The 23,239-nt window shown below is 39.1% G+C and overlaps 1 pseudogene; it reads left to right on the forward strand.

Moving 5' to 3' along the window:
- The first annotated feature begins 288 nt into the window (after positions 1–288).
- On the forward strand, positions 289–4,382 carry LOC117426783 (cis-aconitate decarboxylase-like; annotated as a pseudogene).
- Positions 4,383–23,239: the final 18,857 nt, after the last annotated feature.

Below are 23,239 nucleotides of genomic sequence, written 5' to 3' on the forward strand. Positions count from 1 at the left end.
ATTTTTAATAGAACCTGTCTCTCAAGCAGGGGAGGGGTCTCCCAGTGCCAAGTTCTCAGCAAGTGTCCTCCCAGAACAGAAAGAGGGTTATTCCCCAACATTCCAGACCTCTTCTTGGTCATTACATAACCCATTTCCTGGTCACATTAGAAAAATTCCCCCAATTAGTTGAATAGTTTCACTAAAAGAAGGAGGGGTTTTGGAACCTGGAGGAAGATCGGCATCCAGATATGAAAGAATATAAAGAGAGGATGGAACCACAGCAAAATATCAGCTCAGTATCAGAACTTTGTTGTTACACAGCAATCTACTGAACACCATCATGCTCTCAGCACTCAAGGTAATTATTACATTGAAACTCTTAGAAATATATGCATTTTTATTTTGTATTTTACTATTATTATTATTATTATTATTATTATTATTATTATTATTATTATTATTATTAGTATTAGTAGTAGTAGTAGTCGTAGTCGTAGTAGTATTTTCTGTCATATATCATATTGATTTTATTTAATTTTTTTCCCTTTTTAAATTAGTTTCAGAGAACCTCGAGGCACTTTTCCTGCCTGCGACTTCTACATAAATCTGCAGTTGAAGGTAAACATTTTTAAAAAGCTATTTAATTTAAAAAAAAAAAAAAAAACTGTGTATAATATCAATTTTAAGGATTTCATACCATCACCAATTGAATGGACCCAGTTGTCTTTAAGTGTTGTTATTTTAGTCCATTATTGTAGAGTTGATGCTCTGAATACTAAAGTGAAGCACAGGCAGAGACTGACCTGCTGTTTGTTGTCCTGCAGTGCAAGAAAGGCCTGCCCCAGAGGAGACAATCACCAGCAGTTTTGGAGGGTTCATCCACTTGGTGCACCCGGGCCAGCTGTCAGACACTGTGCTGCACCGCAGTAAGAGGATGATCCTGGACAGCATCGGGGTGGGGCTGCTGGGAAGCAGCTCCCATGTCTTCGAGCTGGCTCTGCAGCACTGCCAGGTAATCCTTCAGCTGAGGCTTACACTGGGCTATGGTACAGAGGGCACACAGGCTGCTGACCTTAGTGGCCCCAAAGGTAACAATGCTCTCCTAAAATGATGGCCAAAGAAGTGGGCTCTGGCTGTACAATTTTAATATCAACCATTCCTTCAGTACTTACCCCATTTTTGAAAAGTTTCTTTGAACAGTCACCATTCCAATTGAGGTTTGCATTGTCAAACCAGGGTGATGATAATCAAGAATTTAACTTGCTTGTTTCCATCTTGTTTCCCAGAATGTTGAGACCCTATAATGATCTGTGATTAACTCTCTTTGCAGCAAATGTATGCTCCAGATTACATCAGTTCAGTCTTTGGTCGAAGGCACACAAGACTCTCTCCCTGTCTGGCAGCCTTTGTCAATGGAGTAGCGGTAAGTCAGTGTATTTGTTGGCTGGGATGTTTTAATGTCAGGTTTGTTTACACAGTGCTCAGCCCTTTCAAATTGTAAAAATGTAGTCCATAAAATGAGCACATTCTAGCAGCTGACGAGCTCTGCAGCTCGTATCTGTGGCTGGTCATTTCCTCATTACACTTCCTGCAACTAATTTCCATGAAAACACCTCTTGAAATACTGCATTCCAAAATGATACGCTTAAAAAGAGACAATGTAAATGTAAATGTATTTATTAATTTAAAATTTAAAATGACGTAAGCACAAATTAATCCAAACATAAAATTATCATGAACAGAGGCTGGGTTGCCAATATTTACTATCAGTATATACAGTACACAAATCAATAGATCTTGTAAGAGACGATGTGTTATAATTTCAACATAAAATAGTTTAAAATGTTTGTTTTATCTCTAGTTTTAAGTAATTGTTTGAGAAAAGCAAACAAGAGCACTTTACAGGTTACTTAGCAGATGATTGAGGAGTAGTTCTATGAGAAAGTCAAAGGAGAAAAACTTCTGAGATCTGAGGCAAAACATTTTCATAATGCAGAAAATTAAAAACCAATGTAATGCCTTAATTGTGTAAATATAATACTTAAATAATTTAATTTGTTCATTATACTGGATATTTGCCCATCAGGGAGTGACTGTATTCAAGACACATTCCATTTATCCTGTTCTTTTTCTTTTTTTTTTTTTGAAAAGTGAAAGCTCAGGTTTGTATTCATGTCCTTGAGTTTCTTTTGTAGAAAGATGGGGCACTGCCAGGCTTCCTCACAGTCAGGAATGTCAGTGGAGATCACACTGTACCAGGTGCTTACTGTGCCCGCACGTTCTTCTTTACAGGTCCATTCAATGGATTTCGATGATACCTGGCACCCAGCCACCCACCCCTCAGGGGCAGTCCTTCCTGCCCTGCTCGCTATTGCTCAGATGTTACCTGGCAACGCCAAGCCCAGTGGGATGGACCTCCTGCTAGCCTTCAACGTGGGCATTGAGATTCAGGGTCGGCTCATGAGGTTCTCCAACGAAGCCCAAAACATCCCCAACAGGTGAGGAGACTGCTGCCGAACAAACTTGGCACAATACTGTAGTGCTGCCAAGGAGGAAGTGTGCCAATATTCTTCCAGCATGAATGAGACAGTGTTTGAATTTGAAGGCAAATCTTAATCTGTTTTTCAGTGTTTTTTTAGCCTCACAGTGATTGTGTTGTTTTTATTGGAAATTATTATTACACTTTCCTAGTAAAATAACATGTTTTTTTAGAAGGCATGATAAGAAACGTTTGTCTACCCGAGGTTGTTTTTAAATCAGAATTTTAAAACCATTAAAAGCATATATAATGTAAAATACTCTCTCAGTTACCAGGATGGTCATGCCAGTGTTTCTCCCTTCAGGTTCCATCCCCCGACTGTAGTGGGCCCTCTGGGTAGTGCTGCTGCCTGCTCCCGTCTGCTCAAAAGCCTTGGCGATTGCTGCTTCGCTGGCAGGGGCTCCCATGGCCAACGCTGCCACTCAATCCAAGCCTCTTCATATTGGGAACGCAGCCCGGCTTGGTCTGGAGGCGGCACTGCTGGCATCCCGGGGCCTGGAGGCCAGCACACTGATCCTGGACTCGACCCCAGGCTGCGCTGGCTTTAGCGCCTTCTACAACGACTACCTGCCTCAGGCACTGCCCTCCCCGGTGGAACAGGATCCCCGCTTCCTGCTGGAGGACCAGGACATAGCCTTCAAGCGCTTCCCTGCACACCTGGGGATGCACTGGGTGGCAGACGCAGCGTGCTCAGCACGGGAGCTTTTGGTCAACACTGTAGGGGGTTTCCACCCCTCTATGATCCAAAACATCCTACTGAGAATCCCCCTCTCCAAATATATCAACCGGCCCTTCCCTGAATCCGAGCACCAGGCCCGACACTCCTTCCAGTTCAACGCCTGCACTGCTCTGCTGGACGGCGAGGTCAGTGTCCAATCCTTCAGCCCAGCCTTCCTGGACCGTCCTGAGCTGCTCAGCCTCCTGAACAGAGTACAGGTCGAGCACCCCCAGGACAACCCTGCCAATTTCAATAAGATGTACGCAGAGGTGCTGGTGACCCTCACAACGGGCGATGTCTTGAAGGGTCGTTGCAACACCTTTTATGGACACTGGAGGAAGCCACTGAGTCGTGACAGTCTGCTGAAAAAGTTCCGGGCCAACGCTGGGGCAGTCCTGCCAGGAGAGAGAGTGGAGGCCATCATTGATGCCGTGGAGAACATAGAAGACATGCAGGACTGCTCCCGCCTCACCATGCACCTGGAGTGAAGGGCTTCATGACATCCTTTGATGACATACACTTGAAGAAAACAATATGAAATGATTGGGGAAACGATCTTTATGCCATTTGTATTTTGTTTTACTGTATTATTATTATTATTATTATTATTATTATTATTATTATTATTATTGTTGTTGTTGTTGTTGTTGTTGTTGTTGTTGTTGTTCTTGTTGTTATATAGTGCATAATTTTAGTGACTATTTACCAATCATACTCAATTGTAAGTAAAGCACAGTTCACATGGATTATGCAATGTATATACTCTCAATTCTGCTAGCACTGTAAATCTCACTATTGCTCTATTTATTGAATTCTTGTTATTTTATTTGATCTTTTACAAAGATTTATTGTGTCTAATTTCAGACTTTTGTATCGGAATTGCAATACTGTTGATTTGTTTAACATGTCACTAGTTTGGAAGATATCATCTGTCAATTCAATCAATTAAATCATCAAATGTGAAATCAATGTAATGCCCCAAGTGTGCAAATATAATACAAATGAAACAATTGTAATTGCTTTGGTGTTTATATTTTATTTAATTTAAAAAGATTAGTAGTTTACAGTGTTTAAGGTGTACAATAATACAGTACTTGTACATTATTAAGTGATATAAATGAATTGTATATACTACAGATAATAAATTGATAAAATGAAGAGTTCTCTTTTGAAATCAATTGCCCATGCAAGGGGATATTTCCTTTCCTCTCCTTCAAATTACATCAATAGACAAACTGCAGTATGAGACTACAATGAGAAATGTCCTACTTTAGGTTACAGAAACCGTCCATGCCATTTTATAACCAAATATCATAGCATACTGATACAATCTACAAGAGAACTATTAATCGGAAACATTGGTTATTTCATTTTCTTTAACTTCTATTTCTGTTCACATTTGGCATTGGGGGCAGCACAATAAAAGTTAAATATATATGACAAACATTATTTGTTATTGGAAACAGTCTCAGTTTAAAAGAAAGAGAATACTTGGTGGGTTTCATGAGGTACTTCCACAAGAATGCAGGTCTACTCCTCTCCTGTTCTCTCGTTGCAAGGAAAACAGGCCTCGTTCACTTTATTGACCACAGCTGAATTCAACAGGAGGTTGCAATTGAACAAACTGTACCCAGCACTCCTATAAACAGAGCAAGGAACACAGAAAATATGTTTTGCAGCGGCCTGAATTCAAGAAAATGTTGGAACAGTTGTGTCAATACTCATGAAACACTGACAGCACATGCTTTTTAATTAATCAATAACAGTAATAAATAGCAACAATTGACTGACAGAACTTATTCAATGTTGCAAGTCCACGTGTTGTTAAAATTATTCTGGAGGGGGCCATTTCACATATTGTAAGGTACCTGCATTTGAGACCCCATCTCTACAGGGGGTCCTCTCCTGCTTTACTTTAAGACACCGGGGCGGTCCTGTCCTGTAGTTTTGTATGTTAGCAATTTGGAAGAAACACAGCCTACACATTTACATAAGCAAGAACCAGCAACAGTAAGATGGAGTGGAGTGGGACATTGAGCTTATAAAATCTGTATTTTATAAAAAGAAAACCAAAAATAATAACGTTTTAAACTTCAAATTAAGTTTTCTGTAAACTTATGGGATCATTTTTAATATTAGTGTTTGCTGCCAGCTTCTACCTAACCTAGAATCATCTGGGAATGTAAATAACCTGTCAAACTTCCCCAAATAAGTCTTTCCTCACCTAACAAAATAGTTATCTCCCCAGAAATCTCCCCAATTCCAGGTGTGGTTTATCCCTGAGGGATAGAGGTTGATCAGTTAAGAGTTGGAGTTCCAGTTGAGCTGGTGTAATTTGTGTCTAGCAGGTGAAACAGACAAATGCAGGGTATGCATTGACATGCATTCAGCAACAAATGATGTTATTATTGTATGATTTAAATGCATTGTTTGTGTTGATTTAGGACGGGTGATGTTATTATTGTATGATTTAAATGTATTGTTTGTGTTGGTTTAGGACGGGTGATGTTATTATTGTATGATTTAAATGTATTGTTTGTGTTGATTTAGAACGGGTGATGTTATTATTGTATGATTTAAATGTATTGTTTGTGTTGATTTGGAACGGGTGAATGTTTGTTAATGTAAAAACCCCATCCCCCTAAACTCATGCAAACTCGTCATCTCCAGATTGATTAAGTGTTTGCTAATCCGGAGATGACCACATCTAAAAAACCCGCAGCAATTGCTGACCTGGGTGGGTGCGCAGGAAGGAGGAGCGTGAGCGAGCGAACAAGCAAGCAAGCAAGTGAAGGAGAAAGTATCAGACAAAAAGAGACAATTGCTACTTGTTTGGTGGAGGTATTTGTGTTTATATGGCACTGTGAGCAGTGTTTTTTGTTGGACTTTTTATTTATTTGTGTAATAAATATACGCACCCGCGCTTCAACCTGCAGTACCTGTGTTCGTGTGTCAACTTCCTGATCTGGGGACATCACTTATTGCAAATTTAGAAACACAATCTTCTGTCAAATATAAACCACAAATGTCACTGACCTCTTCCAACTGAAAGAGCTGCTATGACACTGCTCTGGCTGCCACGCGATATGACATAAAAGTTGAGTAACGTTAACAGAAATTACTGGAGGGGAAACAAATGCAATTCCCATAATGTATATAAAGACACTTCCTTCTAGATAACATGGGTGTAGGTAAGCTGTGACATATTAGTTTACACAGTGAAGTGAAATAGTTTCTGTTGAAATAATTGTTTCTTCCTGATTCAAGCTTATACTATTCTCTCAACTAGTCTTAAACGTGACACACCCCCAGCAAAGTCTAACAACAGCCAGGCTGTGATTTTTCTTTTTACAAAAAAATATATATTTAACAATATCAGCAACAAACATCCTGGCTACAGCTGTAAAATCTAAATTGGATAACTGGATAAGCTGTAAGACCTAGAAGTCATTCAGCAAGAAAATGAGGTGTTAGTATCATGGTAATGTATATTAAATTGTATGTGGAAAAACATGTTGTCTTCTCAAGATGTTAGGCAGATCTACAGACAGAGAGCTCATGTTTCCAGATATATGCAGAACTGTAAGTGTGATACCCATGGGCATGGACAGACAGACAGCCAGGTATATCCCCAGTCCAATTCTCCCATACAACACACATTGCTGTTTCATACCCATGACTTTCTTGTCATGTTAATAGACTTTCCTCCCCTGTCTGAACCCCCTCTCATAAAGAAAGATTGACTTCATTTAACATTTCCACGCACCTTTACCTGGTTTACCTGGGTGCAGGTGCATTGCAGAGAAAGGTAATCCTACACTTCCTCATATAGGGATTGTGGCAATGTGCTCCGCCCCTATGTGCATTTCTGTGTTGTATTTTGCATGTGGTGTGTTAATGTTGGTGTATAGAGATTGGTACACGGGATATAAACGGATCTGTGTTTCACGTGGTATTTAAATTGTATAATTATATTTAGGCACGGGATTGCACATCACTTCACGTGCATTTAAAGTATGTAATAATATGTGAGCACGGGGTTGCACGTAATGAATTCACGTGCTGGGATTCAAGTGAATAATTAATTAGTAATTGAATCCCAGCACAACAGTATATATAGAGACACGTAGCACTCACTCGGGGTTGGGTGTTCGTGAGTGGAGAACGGGAGAGAGAAAGGAGAAAGGAGAAAGAATTAAAAGCTAAAGAATAACAATTGCTACAGCGTGCTGGAAGTGCCAGCACGGTACTTGTTTAAACGTTCGTCCACTTGTTTTGTGTGTTAGTATGTTTTGTTTATATATTTATTTTGGCCTCAAGTGCCGTGTCCTGTTTTTGTGTTCTCTTGTTTTGTTTATTAAATGCTGAGCACCACCAAGTGCTCAGCTTCACCAACCTCACTGTCTCTGTCTGTCTGTTTCTTCCGGGTCTGATGTGTCGCCACTCAGCCTGCCTTGTGACAGGGATATATATATGTAAATGATGAGATGCATTCAGGGGAAGGACACCCACCCAGTGAAGGTATGCAGGACTCTCCATTACACTTCCTTTACAGTATTTCCTCAAACACCCTTCTAGTATGAGATACGTGCTGCCCTGCTACAATCTGTCCCTGATTTAAAAATCCCCTTTCTAGATCCTTGCCATTTCCTGAACTGGACCAACAGTGGTGCTCATTTTTTCTTAAATAAAGAGTTTGTTAACCATTTGGAAAACAAACAAACAAAAATATCCCCAGAGACATTTCCCTTACCCTTCTTTCTCTCATTTTCACCTCTTCATTACACTTGTGTTTATTTGTCATCCTTCCTTTTCTTTCACTTTGCTTCATCAATGTGTTATTTATTTACTTATTTTAGTTTTTGTTTCCTTTAAACTTTATGCACTTCACAAACTAGACACCCCTCTTAGAAAATTTGTGCACCTAGTCTGGGGAGGGCTTGTTTAAATTATTTAATTTGCAAAGTGAATCCAAGCAACAAGGAGAACACAAGATTAACACTCTCTTTTATATTGTAGTAAGGGGTCTATTTAAAAATTATTATTATTATTATTATTATTATTATTATTATTATTATTATTATTATTATTTATTTCTTAGCAGACGCCCTTATCCAGGGCGACTTACAATCGCAAGCAAATACAAATACATTCAAGTGTTACAATACAATATAAAAATGTAAATCTAGATTTTTCACAACTTTGTCACACTGTATTTGTAATGTTGATGTAAACGGTGCTTACTTATTATATTAGTTTGGGATTCTACCTGTTGGTCCTGGTATTATGACGACTTTATTGAAACCAATGAGCGCAATATGTTCTGTCCGGAGTCTATTGGATAAATGAGCTGTCTTAATTGACGTGCTGCTTTAAAAGCCGGCTGCTGGATGGTGACGGGTGTGCCCTTGACAGAGAGAGGTTGTGTTTGTGAACGCCAGGAAAAGACAGAGCGCCTTTGTTTGCTAAATTTAGTTAAGTTTTGTTTTTAGCATTTATTCCAGTTTGATTGGAAAGTGAAATGTTCTATCCACGAATGAGTCGATCCGCGGAAGAGTCGTGATCCGTTAATGCTTGCTGTATGTGGTGAGAATAAAGCAGGTTTGTGTAGCTGAGAGTTTATGGTTAAATCGACGCTTGTAATATATTGGCTCTCTGTTTTTTCCTCGCGTAGGGCTACTATTTATTGTTTATGGGTTAATTGATTTTATGATGTATCTATTAATAGAATTGAAACCGGTAATTCTATTTTAATTATTGTATTAATTGTGCTGCTGGATATGTTTTGTCTGGGGGTTTAATGGAGTGTGAGCTTTGTCTATAGGATTTATCTTATAGTTATTCTTTATGGCACTGTCACTTTGTATACAGTTCATTTGTAAATTGTGGACCTTTTTATTTCTCAACCATTTTGCTTTGCTGTGCTAATGTTGTTTTTGTTTTTTTCTTTTTGCAAATTGTTGATTTATATTGTGTTCATGGTGTTATGTTATATGGGATTTTCCTTTATTTTGATTGTTTGATTTGTTAAATGGTTATTTTTATTTTGTTTGCACTGTGTTGATTTTATTTGAAAAGTGTGTAATTGAGTTGTTTGGGTTGTTCACTCTTTATTTTGGTCCTATATTGTATTGATGTGTTAAGTGAAGTGTCGTTTTAGAATTTGTTATCGACATTGTATCCTCTCTCTCTCTCTCTCCATTCCTTCTGTTCTTTTAAATTGTATTTTTTATTAAAGACATAATTGATTGAATTATCCTTGTTTGTACATTTGTCCTATCTGAGATCGGCTGTCCAATTGAAAAGAGCCTGGCCCTGGGTATTACAACTTGGCGTAGTCGGCAGGATTGGACTCTTTTTCTGTGCTCATCTCATTTAGGATAGGTGTAATATGTCTAATGAGGAAGCGGGGCCTAGTATAGCTTCTGGGTCAATGATGATGTTCCCGTTTATGATGGGGGCTTCATGGGCCCAAAGATTCAAAGGGGGTAATTGTAGTGTGGGGGATGTGAGTTTAGTAGAATGGAAGTCTAGTCTCGAAGCTATGTTCAGAATCTATGCATTACCGGAGACTAAGCAGTTGGATATTGTGCTCTCTAGTTTAGATGGGGAAGCAAAAAGGGAAATGCAGATTTTGCCAGATGAAAGCAAACGTACAGTAAAACAAGTATTTGAGAAATTAGAAGAACTGTATGGAGATAAGACAACTGCCTCGACCTTACGCTCCCTGTTTTTCAGCTGCAGGCAGAAATCAACAGAAAATATTAGGGAATTCTCATTACGTTTGCAAGAATTATTCTCCAGAATGAAGAAACAGGACTCCAGAGGGATTGGTGAGGAAGACATTTTAATCCGGGACCAGTTCTTGAGTGGTTTGCAGGACGTGATGTTGCGGCGAGAACTACGAGCAAAGATCTTGTTAAATGATGGGTTGTCTTTTACAGATATCCGAAGAGAAGCAGTGTTGCGTGTTGAGGCATTTGAGGGAGAAGAATCTACCGTATTGCAGTGTCAAAGCTCAGTTCAGCAAAAGTCTCAGACTGTGGCGGAAGAAATGCAATTGTTGAGAAGAGAATTGCGTGCTGAACTGCAGAGTGACATACAAGGTAAAATGAATGAACTGACCCAGAGTCTGTTAGGAGAATTGCGTGCGGAATTGTAGAGCTGGAGATCGACATCTATCCCTACAGAATCAAGAGCAGATGGAGTGAGGCCCTCTCATAATAGGATAGAAAGTCAGTATTCCACTAACCGTCGACAGTTTAATAGTTATGATCCCCAAGGAAGGCCAATCTGTAGACGTTGTCATCTGCCAGGACATATAGAACGCTATTGCGGGAGGCCAGTAAGTTCATCGACTGAGCCTTTAAACTAGCCCGTCCCACCTTGTTGGACCGAACGGTGGGCCATACTAGTCAAGGTCCAGAAATACCATTGATGGAGGGAGTGATTGGGGATAGCCCTATGGTGGAAGTTTTAATGGAAGGAATTACAGTACCATGTCTGCTGGACACAGGTTCTCAAGTTACCATGTTACGACAGAGTTTTTTTGAACAACACTTTGGGAAGCATGGAAAATATCTGCAAGACCCTACCGCTTGGCTCTCTTTACGTGCTGCTAATGGGTTAGCAATTCCCTATGAAGGTTGGGCTGTGATGGATATTGAGATTGGAAGTGCAAGAATTCCTCAACGAGGCATTTTGGTGGTACAAGATCATTGTTTGCCATCTACACCTGCCTTGTTAGGTATGAATATTATTCAGGAGTGTTGGGAGGAATTGTTCCAAAAGAAACAGACCAGTAAGCTTCAAGGACTGACATGTCTGAATGATTCTGGAAGAAAAGCTTGGGGACAGGTCTTGAAGGTATGTGCTAAGAGGGCTGCTCCAATAGTTCTGGTCAAAAAAAAAGACGGGACTCTGCGATTTTGTGTCGACTATCGCAAGTTAAACCTAGTAACTCACAAAGATGCGTATCCTCTGCCCAGGATTGAAGAGTCTTTGACATCCCTGAGGAAAGCTTCTTGGTTTTCTACATTGGATCTCGCTAGTGGATTCTGGCAAGTAGAGATGGATCCACGAGATAGGGAAAAGACTGCTTTCACTACTCCCATGGGATTGTTTGAGTTTGAACGAATGCCTTTCGGCTTATGTAACGCCCCGGCCACATTCCAGCGGCTAATGGAGTGCTGCCTTGGAGAACAGAATTTTGAATCTTTGCTTATATATCTTGATGATGTTATAGTTTATTCTCCAGATTTTGTTTCCCACCTTAAACATCTCGAGTTTGTATTTTCTAGGTTGCAACATAATGGATTGAAGCTTAAACCATCTAAATGTTGCTTACTGAAGAAACATGTGCAGTATCTAGGGCACATTGTGTCGGAGAGTGGTGTTCAGGCTGACCCAAAGAAGATTGAGGTTGTCCAGCGTTGGAGCTCTCCGACAACTGTAAAGGAGCTTCGTTCATTTCTAGGCTTTGTGGGATATTACCGGCGTTATATTAAAAATTTCTCCCGGGTCGCAAGTCCCCTCCATGCTTTATTGTGTAATGTGTCGAAGAAAGGAAGAAAACCAGGGTCAGGGTTTGTTCCGTGGCAGTGGACCAAAGAGTGTGAAACTGCCTTTCAACAACTTAAACAGCTACTTACTGATGCCCCTATCTTGAACTTTGCAGATTTTACAGCTCCGTTCATTCTTTATACGGATGCGAGTAGCCAGGGTTTGGGGGCCGTGCTTTCCCAGAAACAAGATGGTTGTGAGAGAGTAATCGCTTATGCGAGTCGGAGTTTGCATCCCTCTGAGAAGAATGACGCCAATTATAGTTCTTTTAAGCTCGAGTTCTTGGCCCTTAAATGGGCTATTACTGAAAAGTTCCATGAATATTTGGCGGGCTCTCACTTTACCGTCTTCACTGATAATAATCCTCTGGCCCATCTACAGACTGCTAATTTGGGCGGAGTAGAACAACGGTGGGCAGCACAGCTGGCTAATTATAACTTTGATGTTAAATACCGACCAGGTAGAAGCAATGCTAATGCCGATGCTTTGTCCCGATACCCACCTGCTTCAATATTGGCTGAGATGGAAGATCGAGATGGATTGGAGGTTCCGGCATTTTGTCTAGTTGTGCCTGAAGTGGTTAAAGCTTGTTGCCATGGGGTGTCAAACTATGGACGGTCAGATAAGATTTTTTGTGGGGAAGTAGGAAGACAACTTTTTCCCACATGGACTGAAGCGGAGTTGTGAGAGGCTCAAAGTAACGATCCAGTGTTGAGTAGAGTGCTTTATTTTTTTCAGCGGGGTCATCGTCCGAATGCAAGAGAGAGATCTCAAGAGACGGAAGATGTGTTGAAGACCTTGCGCCAATGGGATCGATTTATTTTTAGAGATGGCATTTTGTATAGAACTAGGAGGGATCCTCGGGAGCAGGAGTTAAAGCACCAGCTTGTGTTGCCTGCCGTTTTTCGTCCTCAAGTGTGGGAGGACTATCATGAAAAGGCTGGACACTTTGGCGTGGACAAGACTTTTGCAGTGGTGAGTGCTCGTTTTTATTGGCTCAATTCCCTTCAAGATATTAATGATCGATGTGCGGCATGTCCTAGATGTCAACAGAGGAAGATGCCTGTAAGGCCAGATAGGGCCCCTCTTGTGTCCATTCAAACTTCCGCTCCATTAGAACTGGTTGCACTAGATTATTTGAGTTTGGAATGTTCATCCGACGGGTGTCAGAATGTGTTGGTTATTACTGACCATTTTACTAAGTTTGCTTGGACAGTACCCACCCGAAATCAGACTGCAGTAACAACAGCGCGGGCTTTGTGGAAGTATGTCATTCAGCCATTTGGATGTCCGGTCCGTCTACATTCCGATCAAGGGGCGAACTTTGAATCTCACCTGATTAAAGAATTGTGTCGTTTATATGGAACTGTGAAAAGCCACACTACCCCTTACCATCCAGCAAGTAATGGAAGTTGTGAACGATTTAATCGGACCCTGCTGAACCTTTTAGGGACTTTGGAAGTGGAAAAGAAAGAGCATTGGACAGAGTACATTCAAGAGATGGCCCACGCCTACAATAATAGTGTGCACAGTACTACAGGCTATACTCCTTTCTTTCTGATGTTTGGAAGACATGGAAGGATGCCTATGGACCTGGTGATAAATCAAGATGTTGCTACAGGGCGTGGTTCATCAGATGAGTGGGTAAGCCAACACTATAAGCGACTGGAGTATGCTTATGTCACAGCAGGGAAGCAGGCGGAGAAGGCGAGAGATCGGCAGAAAGAACAGTATGATAAGAAGATAAGAGGGGTCCCATTGTTACCCGGAGAACGGGTGTTGGTTCGTAGGCAGGGAGTTACAGGTCGGGGTAAGTTAAGTGATTATTGGGAGAGTAATCCATACTTAATTGTTAAACAATCAAATCCCGATATCCCAGTTTATGTTCTTAAACCTGAACATGGTGAGGGTAGAGAGCGGGTTTTGCATAGGAACTTGATTCGCCCCTGTCTGCCTCAAATAGAACCATCTGTGGAGAGAGCACTGGGCCCCGTTGTCCAGGGTGTTGAGGGTAATGTGTTACGGGAGGGGAATGTGGGGGAAATGTTTGGGGGTTTCTTCCCTTTCTTAGGACTCCCAGTTGCAGAGCCTCCTCTGGATGGAGAAGTGGGGGATACTGGCCAAAGAATTGGAGCTACACCTCCCCCAGTTGACCCTGGGCCTAGTGTTGGAGGACCTGTATTGGCTGCGCGAAGGTCTGAACGTACAACAAAGGGGTTATTACCCTCGCGTTTCCGGGATTAGACTTTGATTGGTTTTTTGTTTTGTTTGGGGTATGTCTGTAGATGTGGTTATAATTTAATTGGTTATGTCGTGGGGACACTGACTAATCAGCAGGGAAGGATGTAAACGGTGCTTACTTATTATATTAGTTTGGGATTCTACCTGTTGGTCCTGGTATTATGACGACTTTATTGAAACCAATGAGCGCAATATGTTCTGTCCGGAGTCTATTGGATAAATGAGCTGTCTTAATTGACGTGCTGCTTTAAAAGCCGGCTGCTGGATGGTGACGGGTGTGCCCTTGACAGAGAGAGGTTGTGTTTGTGAACGCCAGGAAAAGACAGAGCGCCTTTGTTTGCTAAATTTAGTTAAGTTTTGTTTTTAGCATTTATTCCAGTTTGATTGGAAAGTGAAATGTTCTATCCACGAATGAGTCGATCCGCGGAAGAGTCGTGATCCGTTAATGCTTGCTGTATGTGGTGAGAATAAAGCAGGTTTGTGTAGCTGAGAGTTTATGGTTAAATCGACGCTTGTAATATATTGGCTCTCTGTTTTTTCCTCGCGTAGGGCTACTATTTATTGTTTATGGGTTAATTGATTTTATGATGTATCTATTAATAGAATTGAAACCGGTAATTCTATTTTAATTATTGTATTAATTGTGCTGCTGGATATGTTTTGTCTGGGGGTTTAATGGAGTGTGAGCTTTGTCTATAGGATTTATCTTATAGTTATTCTTTATGGCACTGTCACTTTGTATACAGTTCATTTGTAAATTGTGGACCTTTTTATTTCTCAACCATTTTGCTTTGCTGTGCTAATGTTGTTTTTGTTTTTTTCTTTTTGCAAATTGTTGATTTATATTGTGTTCATGGTGTTATATTATATGGGATTTTCCTTTATTTTGATTGTTTGATTTGTTAAATGGTTATTTTTATTTTGTTTGCACTGTGTTGATTTTATTTGAAAAGTGTGTAATTGAGTTGTTTGGGGTGTTCACTCTTTATTTTGGTCCTATATTGTATTGATGTGTTAAGTGAAGTGTCGTTTTAGAATTTGTTATCGACATTGTATCCTCTCTCTCTCTCTCCATTCCTTCTGTTCTTTTAAATTGTATTTTTTATTAAAGACATAATTGATTGAATTATCCTTGTTTGTACATTTGTCCTATCTGAGATCGGCTGTCCAATTGAAAAGAGCCTGGCCCTGGGTATTACATTAATACTGTAAGTAAATCCCAGCTGGGTTAACACTGAGTTAAAGAGCAGGGGTATTTACATATGCCACTCTTTAGATCATTGAAATAGACTCCTGGGTGTGTGTTGTCTCATTCATGACTGCGTTTTCTGCTTTGATCATTATGTATTTATCAGGCTTACTAAGCTCAGAAAAAACCTGAATTTCTGAACTGAGGTTTAACCTATGGACTAGAGGGGTCTTTATTTGACTTTAATGACCTTTTTGAAGAGTTTTAAAGACCACAAAACTTCTATTTTAAATCTAACAGGCCAGCATATGTGTTGCCAGAGACCCAGATACCATCATTACATAAGCACACAGTAGTAATGGTACGACAGCACCTGTCACTTTTCTAAGCCCCACCCCTTTTGATTGATTTATGACCATAAGCCCCGCCCCTATTGGTTGATTTATGACCTTAAGCCCCACCCCTTTCCACGCCCCTGGGTGATTTATGACTCTTAAGCTCCTCCCCTTTTTCCACACGCTTTGATTGATTTATGACCCTTAAGCCCCATCCCCTTTTTCACACGGTTTGATTGATTTATGACCCTTAAGCCCCTCCCATTTTTTCCACACTTTGAGTGATTTATGGCTCTAAAGCCTCACCCCCTTTTTCCCATGCTTTTGAGTGATTTATGACCCATCCCTTTTTACCAGACATCCGTCAAAAATAGCCCTCCCTAAAAATGGCGACCGTTGTACCCTTATGTTATAGACTATTATGAAGAAAAGAAAGAAGAGAAAGCAAGTTGTATTGTAGTGCATTGTTTTTGACTATGTCTGAGACCCTCCATAACAATAACCAGGGGTTATTACCATACAGAGAGTCCCTAAAATTTTTTATTATGTTTGAGACCCTCTATAACAATAACCCAGGGTTATTATCATACAGAGAGTTCCTAAACATTTTTTACTATGTTTGAGACCCTCCAAAACAATAACCACGGTTATTACCATACAGAGAGTCCATAAACATTGAAAAGAGTCTCATAATCAGTAAATTATACACATATTACACTAAAAATTAACCCATAATAGCAAGGCTCAAATGCGCCAGGGCCCTACATATCGGTTGGATTTCCAGGCCGTGGTAGGTAGCTGTGTCAATTCCATAATAAACATGTTTCCATCTAATAGTTGATTTTAATATTACAACATGTTCCAAAAAACGATTTAAAGTTGTCTTTGAATCCAATAAAGGTTAGTACAGGCTGAATTGTAAAGGTTTTAGGGTATTTTAGGAGCCTACCCATAATGCCCTGTATTTGCATACTGGTTTCTATTAACTTTACAGAGAACTCTAAAAAACGATTTAAAATGTAATTTGGACATTGATAGATGTTACCAATACGTTCTTTGTATTAATGTGAACATTTTAAAACCATACACAACGTGGTTAGGTTCAAGAATCGTCTTTTTCTGTTAAAAAATGTTTAAATGCTGCAGTATTAAGCAAGCCGTCTACTGCCATCTGCTGGTCGAATTGAATATTGCAGTGGCTGTGCCCTGTATTTGCATACTGGTTTCTATTAACTTTACAGAGAACTCTAAAAAACGATTTAAAATGTAATTTGGACATTGATAGATGTTACCAATACGTTCTTTGTATTAATGTGATTATTTTAAAACCATACACGATGTGTTTAGGTACAAGAATAATCTTTTTCTGTTAAAAAATGTTTAAATGCTGTAAGATTAAGCATGCCGCAGACTCGTGTCTGTAGCTTGTTTTTAATATGTGAGCATCGGTTTCTAATTATTTTCAAAAAATAAATATTGTATGAAAGGCGTATTTGAAAGCAAAAACTAATGTTTTAATATAAAAATAAAAAAGTATTTGATAGTTTCACAGTGCCTAGATCCACGGCTGTAAAAAAGACGCGAGGCCATGTCTAATTGATCGTTCTGTATTCAAATGGGGGTAGACAGCTCTTTGAAAAAAAAAAATCAATAGAGTGAAGGTATGGTTTAATGGCTAATCTAATTATGCCTCCTTCAGGTAACAGTTTTATGTTTTTTTTAAACCCTGTTATTTTAGACGTTGATAGATGTTACCACAATTTTATTTGTCTTATTGTGAACATTTTAAAACCATACACGACGTGGTTAGGTACAAGAATAATCTTTTTCTGTTAAAAAATGTTTAAATGCTGCAGGATTAAGCAAGCCGCAGACTCGTGTCTGTAGCTCGTTTTTAATATGTGAGCATCGGTTTCTAATTATTTTCAAAAAATAAATATTGTATGAAAGGCGTATTTGAAAGCAAAAACTAATGTTTTAATATAAAAATAAAAAAGTATTTGATAGTTTCACAGCGCCTACATCCACGGCTGTAAAAAAGACGCGAGGCCATGTCTAATTGATCGTTCTGTGTACTGTATTCAAATGGGGGTAGACAGCTCTTTGAAAAAACAAATAATCAATAGAGTGAAGGTATGGTTTAATGGCTAATCTAATTATGCCTCCTTCAGGTAACAGTTTTATTTATTTTTTTTAAACCCTGTTATTTTAGACGTTGATAGATGTTACCACAATTTTATTTGTCTTATTGTGAACATTTTAAAACCATACACGACGTGGTTAGGTACAAGAATAATCTTTTTCTGTTAAAAAATGTTTAAATGCTGCAGGATTAAGCAAGCCGCAGACTCGTGTCTGTAGCTCGTTTTTAATATGTGAGCATCGGTTTCTAATTATTTTCAAAAAATAAATATTGTATGAAAGGCGTATTTGAAAGCAAAAACTAATGTTTTAATATAAAAATAAAAAAGTATTTGATAGTTTCACAGCGCCTACATCCACGGCTGTAAAAAAGACGCGAGGCCATGTCTAATTGATCGTTCTGTGTACTGTATTCAAATGGGGTAGACAGCTCTTTGAAAAAACAAATAATCAATAGAGTGAAGGTATGGTTTAATGGCTAATCTAATTATTCCTCCTTCAGGTAACAGTATTTAAACCCTGCACGATGCCGATCCCGTAAAACCTTATTTTGGATAAAACTTTACTCCCTGCCTGCCTGACTGCCTGATCTGCGTTGGAAAATATCGTATGCTTTGGACTCTCTAAAATAATGGATTACTTCGACAGCAAATTAGGTATGTGCATTTATTTTAAAATTGTTTTCAAAGGGGCCTGTTTAAAAATGTAATACCGTTTGTTGTCTGATGTTTAAAAAATGTTTTGGTTACTTTAGTACTCGTTTTGTCTGTATTTTTTAGACGTTGATAGATGTTACCACAATTTTATTTGTCTTATTGTGGTTATTTTAAAACCATACACGACGTGTTTAGGTTCAAGAATCGTCTTTTTCTGTTAAAAAATGTTTAAATGCTGCAGTATTAAGCAAGCCGTCTACTGCCATCTGCTGGTCGAATTGAATATTGCAGTGGCTGTGCCCTGTATTTGCATACTGGTTTCTATTAACTTTACAGAGAACTCTAAAAAACGATTTAAAATGTAATTTGGACATTGATAGATGTTACCAATACGTTCTTTGTATTAATTTGAACATTTTAAAACCATACACGACGTGGTTAGGTACAAGAATAATCTTTTTCTGTTAAAAAATGTTTAAATGCTGCATTATTAAGCAAGCCGTCTACTGCCATCTGCTGGTCGAATTGAATATTGCAGTGGCTGTGCCCTGGATATGTGTAAGGTCCTCTAAAAAACGAATTAAAATGTAATTTGGACATTGATAGATGTTACCAATACGTTCTTTGTATTAATGTGAACATTTTAAAACCATACACGCCGTGGTTAGGTACAAGAATAATCTTTTTCTGTTAAAAAATGTTTAAATGCTGCATTATTAAGCAAGCCGTCTACTGCCATCTGCTGGTCGAATTGAATATTGCAGTGGCTGTGCCCTGTATTTGCATACTGGTTTCTATTAACTTTACAGAGAACTCTAAAAAACGATTTAAAAGGTAATTTTAGACATTGATTGATGTTACCAATAGGTTCTTTCTATTATTGTGATTATTTTAAATCCTATATACTTTATTTATTTTTTTATTTTTTTATTTTTTTATTTTAGCACTGTTCTTATAACGCAATCACCCTCAGATTTCACAGCTGTGTCTTGTGATCTCCTGCCCGGTTCTCTCTGTACAGCATCCCAAGATTATGAAATATTTTCAGAAATTATCAGCAATATTAGTAAGTCTTTTTTATTTATTTATTTATTTTTTCTGGCCCTTTTAACTTATTTATTTATTTATTTATTTATTTATTTTTACAGCTAAATATTCCTCTGACGCTTCAGCAGTCGACGATTCATTCCATTTCCTGGTCGGTAACATATGTAGCCCCAGTCAGGAACGTCTTGTAGAGGCTGAGTTAGAGGCTTTAGTAGATACTAATATCAGTAAGTGTTGTTTTTTTTTTCCTCTCAGAGTTTTAATGTCTCTATATATATATATATATATATATATATATATATATATATATATATATATATATATATATATATATATATATAACGCAGCTCTTCTCTAATACAATTTTCTTTTTAAAACTATAGATGCCGCTCCTCTTTCAAAGCCTGTCAAGGATGTACAATTAAACCCTTCAGATCCTGATAAAGTCTGGACTTTGGAAGACTTTGTTGTCAACAAACCAGGCCCCCCCATTAAGGGTAAACTGAGTGCTATGAAGCCTCCAGCACACCCTAAAAAAGACTCTCATGGATCAGCAGTCACACCTAAAGATCGATTTATAATTCCCCCGGCAAAATCTCATGGTGCGTATATTAATACTTATTTTTTTATTTATTTATTTATTTAAAGTGCACATCTCAGTAAGTCTCTTTGTTTTTATCTTATACAGCCCCACAAAAGAAAAAGTCTTGTAGACCCGGAGCAGTTGGAGCACCCCCAACACTGTCCAGTTCCTCCAAGTTCTACAAAACCCCAGCACCCCCTGGTGATGCAGGGGTCAAGAGAAAATTAATTACTGACAGTCCTAAGAAGACTCCCACACATCCTAAAGAAACCATATACGGAACAATATAAACCCCTACAACCCATTTCAACTCTTCTAGAGATACCTCTCACGGTACGTATATTAAGACCTCTTTATTTATTTATTTATTTATTTATTTATTTTAAAGCGGAGGGTTTTTTGCCAGCTCTACAAGTCTGTATGTCTCTCTTATTCAGCCCCACAAAAGAAGAGAGGACGTGCCCCCCGATACTCTTGCGCCTCCCCTGTTTTACCTGGAAGCTCTAAGATCTACAAAACCACTGAAAGGATATTAATCATTGATGACCCCCATCCGAAGAATGTCTCTGTAGCTACCCAGACTGATTCACCGCCGTTCCTTGTTTCAGATAATCTTAACCGTCTCAACCTTATCTTACAACTCCTAGAAGGTAACATTGAACAACTTATACCTGTGTTAAGATCATTAAAAAGCATGTCTGATAAAAATGTCTAAAAAAGATAGAATGAAGAGGGACAATGCTGCCGATGTTCATACCCTGCTTAATGCTAAAAAGACTACTGTTAATACCTGTCTAAGACCTGTTCTAGATGATGCATCTAATTTAGATCTTAGCAATAGTTTGGTATCTGATTTAAATTGCCCCCCTTGTAATCTTGAGGATATAACACAACTGGTTTCTGAAATGTGTGCAAACATTCCATTACCTGATTTGAATGAAGAAACTCCCCCATGTACTCCTATTACTGTAAAAGTTGAAAGCTCTGTAGTTAATCCTTTGTATGATCTAGAGTGTTTGGATGCTGCTTTAGCAAAATTGTTTGCTGCCTGCACTGTCGATAATGAAAGACCTGGTACTTCAAAATTGTCTGCACCCTGCACTGTTGATAATGAAAGACCTGGTACTTCAAAATTGTATGCACCCTGCACTGTTGATAATGAAAGACCTGGTACTTCAAAATTGTCTGCACCCTGCACTGTTGATAATGAAAGACCTGGTACTTCAAAATTGTATGCACCCTGCACTGTTGATAATGAAAGACCTGGTACTTCAAAATTGTCTGACCCCTGCACTGTTGATAATGAAAGACCTGGTACTTCGGGTATGTCAAGCCTGGTACTCTACCGATCCAAGGAGGCTGTCTTATAAGAGATGCAGACGCTGATAGTAGTCAGGAATCTTTTTCTTCGATTGATAGCGCTAGTATGAACTCTTCAGAAGAGGCATCTGTTGAAAACACTGAGAATGGGTTGCAGATTATTCAACGCCCTCGCTTTAATAACACAGAGTTGAGGTACAGGTTTAATTTCAGATGGCTGTATGATCTTGGTTCTTATGGTGAAATGTTTGTGGTAATGCATGAGGTTTTAGAAAGTATGATAGCATCAATTAGGGAAACCCTGAAACCTGACGACGTTGTACACCTAGAGTTAAGAGCTGATTCGCTGGATATCCCAGTATTTCTAAACATGACTGGTGCTACTCTGTCTATTGATGAATTTCTCCTCCATATTGAATCCCTACTGCAAAGTCATAGTTCAATTCTGGCTGATGAGACCCTGATGCTTGTAGTGAATGTTATCCGTTGCCCCCGAGGCGGGGGAGTGCGGCGCGGTTTATCAACCATTATGAACAGCGATATCATTAAAAAGAAAGCCCAACATCTCATCATCTGTTATAACAAAGACGATCAGCTGTGCTTTTCTTACTGTTTAGCGGGTTTGATGCTTCCTAAAGATGATAGAACGCATAGTGCATGTATGGTTGAGGGGTTAAAATTGCAAGAAGCAGTGGGTTTGACTAAAGATCAGATGGTTTCATTTGCAGACATTTCTAAATTTGAACAGCTTCTTGAAGTTAAAATCGTAGTGGTTTACAGATGTCCTGAAACAGATACTTTTGCAAGATACGAAACAACCCCCCAGCTTAAAGCAAAAACGGTGTTTCTGTTTTTTCATGACCAGCATTATTATGGCATTGTAAATTTGAAGGCTTTTCTGGGTGCCCGTTACATGTGTAAGCACTGCTACACTGTCTATAGCAACAAGGCAGGCCATCAATGCGAGAACTATTGCAATGTTTGCTTTCAAGACTCCTGTGTTCCGGATCCTCAGGGGAAAGTTAAATGTGATGAGTGTCATAGAAATTGTCGTTCACAATCTTGTTATGATTCTCATAAGGCTGCTTGGACCCCTTCCACTGTTACTTTAGATCTGATGTTTTCACATTGTGATACCTTGAAATTGTTTGAATCTTGTTGTAGGTTAGTCACCATCGATCCTGATAAACCAAAAAAGCATATGTGTTTAGCAGCGCAGTGTAGGACTTGTAAGGTCCCGCTGGACCCTGACTCCCCACATAAATGCTTCATATCCCCTCTCAGGGCCCCTGAAGTGTCTACGAATTATGTCTTCTATGATTTTGAATGTAGACAGGAGGATGGTGTTCATGTACCCAATTATCTGCATTGCATCCATTTGGATGGTGTCGAATGGTCTTGGGATGGAGAGGATTGTGTGAAGGCCTTCTTTCGGAGATACCGTAATTACAGATATAAAGACTATACTTTTATAGCGCATAACTCAAAAGGTTATGATGGTTATCTGCTCATGAATCATCTAGTACACTATGCCATCACCCCCCAGATTATATCTCAGGGGAGCAAGCTGATGTGTTTCATTGACAAAACTTTCAATATGAGGTATATTGATTCTTTGAACTTTTTACCTATGCGACTGAGCGCTATGCCTAAAGCGATGGGATTTGACGCCGCTAAAGGGTATTTCCCACATTTCTTCAATACTGCTGAAAACCAGACCTATGTGGGCCCGTACCCGGATCCTAAGTACTACGGTATTCACCAGATGATGGCTAAAGACCGTGAGGACTTTTATGCATGGTATGCGACCGTTAAGGACGGCGTGTTTGATTTCAAAAAGGAGATGGTGTTTTACTGTAAGAACGATGTCGAGATTTTAAAAGAAGCATGTATTCGTTTCAAAACAGAAGTTTACAAAGTAGGCG

This window comes from Acipenser ruthenus, chromosome 11 (genome assembly GCF_902713425.1).
Source record: "Acipenser ruthenus chromosome 11, fAciRut3.2 maternal haplotype, whole genome shotgun sequence".
In the NCBI taxonomy this organism is placed as follows: Eukaryota; Metazoa; Chordata; class Actinopteri; order Acipenseriformes; family Acipenseridae; genus Acipenser; species Acipenser ruthenus.